Source organism: Oxyura jamaicensis, chromosome 5, assembly GCF_011077185.1.
Source record: "Oxyura jamaicensis isolate SHBP4307 breed ruddy duck chromosome 5, BPBGC_Ojam_1.0, whole genome shotgun sequence".
In the NCBI taxonomy this organism is placed as follows: Eukaryota; Metazoa; Chordata; class Aves; order Anseriformes; family Anatidae; genus Oxyura; species Oxyura jamaicensis.
In genome coordinates, this window is record NC_048897.1 from 39,606,128 (window position 1) to 39,612,437 (window position 6,310).

A 6,310-nucleotide genomic window follows, 5' to 3' on the forward strand; every position below is an offset into this window, starting at 1 on the left:
TTTTTCCTCTCAAAATTTCCAGGGCCTTTCTTATTCTAACTGAGCAGATATTACCAGTAAAATACTTCTGTTCTAATATTTGGTATAAAAGAGGACATTGGAATTTTGTTAAAACCACAAATGGTAGAGGCCGGTTGCAGTACTATAGGCAATGGTTTCTAGTCATCATCATACTGAGGGAAAAATTCACACTGATGACCTCATTTTGAATTAAAATAACCAGATCTATGAAATGCAACTTTGTATTCTGTTAAACATGCTGTTCTCATTGGGAGCATTCTAGGTTGACTTAATGGCCTGGCTAAAGAACACACTGTGATGTTTCCCAGACCCACACCAAAGTGACTTTCTCCCTCAAAGCGCTCATATGGCTGAATTGCAAAAACCGAGCAAAGAGGTTTCTCAGCAATGCACTTACACACTTGCTCTAGTACTACTGATACTGGTAGGACTTAACTTTCTGTTTACACCTTTTCTTTTTTACTAAGCTGGAAAGAAGAATTAAAGGAGGCACATGAATGGAATGTAGAGGGGAAAAAAAAAAAAAAAGGAAAGAAAAAAAAAACTTTATATCAATTATGATAGATCTTTAAATCCTTAAAAAGTTTAAAAAGTTGTGTTAACAACTTCATTTTTCATCTTTAAAGCATCTCATAGCATAGACATTTTTAGTCACTGAAACATTGGGTATAGCAGAAAAAAATATATTACTAATATTTAACATAATGTAGAAGAGAACTGAAAGTGATTTGACTGAGTGACAAAGTTGCTTTGCCAGAACTATGACTAGAATCCAGGATCTTCCAATACCTGATATAGTAGTTGTTATTCAGACTCCTCTGTTTTGGTGCTAGCTTGCAGTACGGGAAACAAAGTAATAGAGCAATATAGTATACATAATCTGGGATAAATTTTCTCTCTAGACCAAGCAACAAATCCTGCCTGGCATAGTAGAAAAAAAAATGGCTGGGCTTCCACTTAATTTGAGACAATTTCTCACAAAAGCAGTTTCATTTTCACCTGAAAAAAAAATAAAAATAAAAAACACAACCAACTAACCAAACAACCACCACCACCACCAACAAAAAAACAACCAGTGTTAACCCAAACAATAGACTTTATTAAACAGAAATAACGAGGGGGAAAAAGTAAGGAAGTAAGATTCAAAACAAGAGAGACTTAAGTAATTCCATGTAGCAGTATGAGCATGGTAAAAGATGTAACTACCTGAAAAAAATGAGTTAGCAAGATTATTTACAAATTGTAGGATTAATCACAGAATCACAGAATCACAGAATAGTCTAGGTTGGAAGAGACCTCCAAGATCACCGAGTCCAACCTCTGACCTAACACTAACAAGTCCTCCACTAAACCATATCCCTAGGCTCTACATCTAAACGTCTTTTAAAGACCTCCAGGGATGGTGACTCAACCACTTCCCCGGGCAGCCTATTCCAGTGACTAACAACCCTTTCAGCAAAGAAGTTCTTCCTAATATCCAACCTAAACCTCCCCTGGCGCAACTTTAACCCATTCCCCCTCATCCTGTCACCAGGCACGTGGGAGAATAGACCAACCTCCACCTCGCTACAGCCTCCTTTCAGGTACCCGTAGAGTGCAATAAGGTCACCCCTGAGCCTCCTCTTCTCCAGGCTAAACAGTCCCAGCTCCCTCAGCCACTCCTCGTAAGACTTGTTCTCCAGACCCTTCACCAGCTTCATTGCCCTTCTCTGGACTCGCTCAAGCACCTCCATGTCCTTCTTGTAGCGAGGGGCCCAGAAATGAACGCAGTACTCGAGGTGCGGCCTCACCAGAGCTGAGTACAGGGGGACAATCACTTCCCTGGACCTGCTGGCCACGCTGTTTCTTATGCAAGCCAGGATGCTGCTGGCCTTCTTGGCCACCTGAGTACACTGCTGGCTCATATTCAGCCGACTGTCAACCAATACTCCCAGGTCCTTCTCTGCAAGGCAGCTTTCTAACCACACATCTCCCAGCCTGTAGCTCTGTTCAGGGTTGTTGTGCCCCAGGTGCAGGACCCGGCACTTGGCCTTGTTGAACTTCATACCGTTGGCCTCAGCCCATCAGTCCAGCCTATCCAGATCCTCCTGCAGAGCCTTCCTACCCTCGAGCAGATTGACACATGCACCTAACTTGGTGTCATCTGCAAACTTGCTGAGGGTGCACTCTATCCCCTCGTCCAGATCATCAATGAAGATGTTAAAGAGGACTGGCCCCAGTACCGAGCCCTGGGGGACTCCACTAGTGACCAGCCTCCAACTGGATTTGACTCCATTCACCACAACTCTCTGGGCCCGGCCATCCAGCCAGTTCTTAACCCAACAAAGTGTACGCCAGTCCAAGCCATGAGCAGCCAGTTTCCTGAGGAGAATGCTGTGGGGAATGGTGTCAAAAGCCTTACTGAAGTCAAGGTAGACCACATCCACAGCCTTTCCCTCATCCACTAAGTGTGTCACCTTGTCATAGAAGGAGATCAGGTTTGTCAAGCAGGACCTGCCCTTCGTAAACCCATGCTGACTAGGCCTGATCGCCTGCTTGCCCTGCAACTGCCGCATGATGACACCCAAGATAATCTGCTCCATGAGCTTCCCTGGCACTGATGTTAAACTAACAGGCCTATAGTACCCCGGGTCTACCCTCTGGCCCTTCTTGTAGATGGGTGTCACGTTTGCTAGCCGCCAGTCAAGTGGGACCTCCCCCGATAGCCAGGACTGCCGATAAATGATGGAAAGCGGCTTGGCCAGCTCCTCCGCCAGTTCCCTCAGTACCCTCGGGTGAATCCCATCTGGCCCCATCGACTTGCGTGCATCCAAATGCTGTAGCAGGTCGCCAACCATTTCCTCGTGGATTGTGGGGGGGACATTCTGCTCCTCATCCCCTTCCACCAGCTCAGGGTTCTGGGCGTCCAGAGAACAATTGGTTTTGCTGTTAAAGACTGAGGCAAAGAAGGCATTAAGCACCTCAGCTTTTTCCTCATCTCTGATTACTAAGTTTCCCCCCACATCCAGTAGAGGGTGGAGATTCTCCTTAGTCCTCCTTTTTGTGTTGATGTATTTATAAAAACATTTTTTGTTGTCCTTAACAGCAGCAGCCAGATTGAGCTCCAGATGAGCTTTGGCCTTTCTGATTTTGTCCCTGCACAGCCTCGCAACATCCTTGTAGTCCCCCTGAGTGGCCCGCCCTCTTTTCCCAAGATTATAAACCCTCTTTTTTTTCCTAAGCTCAAGCCACAGCTCTCTGCTCAGCCAGGCCGGTCTTCTTCCACGCCGGCTCTTCTTTGGGCACATGGGGACAGACCGCTCCTGAGCCATTAAGATTTCTTTCTTGAAGAGCGCCCAGCCTTCCTGGGCTCCTCTGTCTTTCAGTACCGCCTCCCAAGGGACTCTGCCAACCAGTGTCTTGAACAGCCCAAAGTCAGCCCTCCGGAAGTCCAAGACAGCAGTTTTACTGGTCCCCTTCCTGACTTCGCTGAGTATTGAGAACTCTACCATTTTGTGGTCACTCTGCCCAAGACAGCCCCCGACCAGCACGTCTCCCACCAGTCCTTCTCTGTTAGTGAACAGAAGGTCTAGCGGGGCACCTCCCCTGGTAGGCTCGCCAACCAGCTGCATCAGGAAGTTATCTTCCACGCTCTCCAGAAACCTCCTGGACTGCTTTCTCTGGGCTGTGTTGTGCTCCCAGGATATGTCTGGGAAGTTAAAGTCCCCCACAAGAACAAGCGCTGATGATTTCACAACTTCCACCAGCTGCCTGTAGAACTCCTCATCCATCCCCTCATCCTGGTTTGCGGTCTATAACAGACCCCCACCAGGATGCTTCCCTTGTTGGCCTTTCCGCTGATCCTAACCCATAGCAACTCCACCTTGTCATTCCCAGCCTCAAGTTCGACGACATCAAAACACTCTCTAATATAGAGAGCCACTCCACCACCCCTTCCATGCTGCTTGTCCCTTCTGAAGAGCCTATAGCCAGACATTGCAGCACTCCAGTCATGAGAGTGGTCCCACCATGTTTCCGTGATGGCAACCAAGTCATAGCCTGCGTGCTGCGCAATGGCTTCCATTATTATTAATTAATATTTATATTAATTAATTTCCATTATTATTAATTAGTATTTATAATTAATATTATAAAAATATTCTAAAACTTTCAGAAGAAATCTACAATTATATCACCCACACAGAAATGAAATTCAAACAGAATTTTTTCACTTACCAAGTGTGTTATGTAAATTGCTAAGCACACCATACACATAAATTCATAACTACCTTAAACTGATCTACCTGCAGGCTACTGCGAAAGGGTCAGTCCCACCCTTTTTTGCAGATCCTATTGCAGTCCTTGCTCATACTTTGTTTCAGCTCTAGCAATGATTCAGTTTCATTGCACATCAGATCATCTCGCTGATCGGATTTGAAACACTTCTCAGTTTCCAGTTAACTTCCAGCCTGATGAGCAACTTCTTCCACAGCCTCATGAGTTCTAGATCTGATGTAAAGCAAGAGGCAGGAGCACATGGCCAGGGCAAAGGTGGGCATGCACATGGCAAGCAGCATGGCCTTACGTCAGCCTAAGATATTTATGAAACACTATGAGAGTATGAAAACAATGCAGTTACGATGAGAGGAGAGACAGATGTGAAATCATGAAGATCAATTCAAAAATACATCTTAATTGATCTTAATAGCTTCTGACTAAATATACTTTATGTCACTGAAATATTGATGAGTGTTTGTGTATTACTATATTATAGTGGTTTTGGAACTGAGTCAAGACATTCAGACACATAGTTACTTTACACAGGAGGAGTCTTCTTGAAGTCTTGTTGATGTACTTACATAAGCCACCTCCCCATTCTGCCTGCCCTGATTTTCATTAATTCACACAGCTTTACAAAATCACTAATAAAATACTGGCTATTTAAGAGAAACATGAATTAACTTCTGATAAGAGATTCATAAGAATAATCAGCCACCTTTTAGTGAGAAAGGCTTTCACCTTTGAGATTAAGCTATTGGAATCTGAAACTGCTGGTTTTAAGAAGATGGGTTTTTCCTAAGCTATTTAATATATATTACTTGTAATTAATGTAAGACCTGAGCTGCTAACTAGAAGAGATCATGATTATATTTATGTCAACAGTAAATAGGTAACATAAAAAGGGCTATTCAGTATTGCAAAGGGAATATTTTGGTAAACAGTTAGAGAAAAAGCCCAGAAAATTAAGATCAAATATATGCAGCTCTGAACGAAGAAACAAACAAGTCCAGAAGAGAAACAGATATGAAAAAAAATATATATATGATGACAATCAATGGGAGATCTGCAACCAACAAACATCTGACTCATTGGCATCAAATCACCCAATGAAGCTTGCATCACACAGATCCAGATAGATGACATTTCAAGCCCTGTACTAACCAATCTACTCTCCACCCCACAGAGGCAGGACAAGACATCTCCCAACACACTATCTGTCTTCTCCACAAACATCACATTTAAAAAGATTGGTCTCCCTTATGAAAGACAAATACCACTGGATTCATTTACTCAACAACAGAAACAAATTTAATGTAAAATCACATTAAATTATAGACAAACATAAAATAAAGACTTTAAAGGTGAGGTCAGTGATACTTTAATGGAGATACTCAAGAAAGATCTGTCACTCTGGGGAAGTTCAAGACATGTGTTATCAAAGCCAGAAGTCTAAACTCCAAAGTTCACTTCTCTCCCTCTTGCTTTCACAAAGCACCTCTAGTCCAACCCGTCACGCCTTTCACATCTGTGCTTTTGTCAGTGCTACATCTCCAGCACAGTCTTTCATAGGCCTTTGAAATATCGAGATGATAGAGACCATCAAACAACAGAAATGTTAGGTGAGAAGGGACCACAGGAGATCCATCTTAATTTCCAGCTCCGAAAAAAAAGAGAGTAATTTTAGACTATCCCTGACACTCAAATGTTCTTAAAAAAAATAAAAAATAAAATTTAATTATGGGGATTCCTCAGTCCCCAACATCATAATCTTACCTCTCTCAGTACTAAAATAACCTACAAAAAGGAAGATGTTTCTATTATTTCATCTCAATTTTCTTTCAGTGTAAACTGATTTACTATTTACTGTTTAAAACAAAATCCGTTTAATGTTATCCTTCTTGTTATAATATATAAGAATTGCAATATCTTTCCTGATTGTTCTCTTTCTTAGACTTGCATAGAGTAAGATCTGAGATTAGATCTTTTATTTTATTTTTCACCTCTGGGCACCCTTAGCTTTTTTACTAGT

The 6,310-nt window shown here is 42.7% G+C and overlaps 1 protein-coding gene across 5 annotated transcripts in view; it reads right to left on the reverse strand.

Annotated features, from left to right (window-relative positions):
• Nucleotides 1–4,601, reverse strand: part of LOC118167987 (serpin A3-4-like) — a 65,629-nt gene extending 61,028 nt beyond the window's left edge. For 2 of the 5 annotated variants that reach the window (XM_035327997.1, XM_035327998.1), the window contains exon 1: nt 4,237–4,601. The gene's annotated coding sequence lies outside the window, so the exon portion shown is untranslated. The remainder of the gene's footprint in view (nt 1–4,236) is intronic. The other 3 variants (XM_035327996.1, XM_035327995.1, XM_035327999.1) reach the window with 3 other exon arrangements.
• Between the last annotated feature and the right edge of the window lie 1,709 nt (nt 4,602–6,310).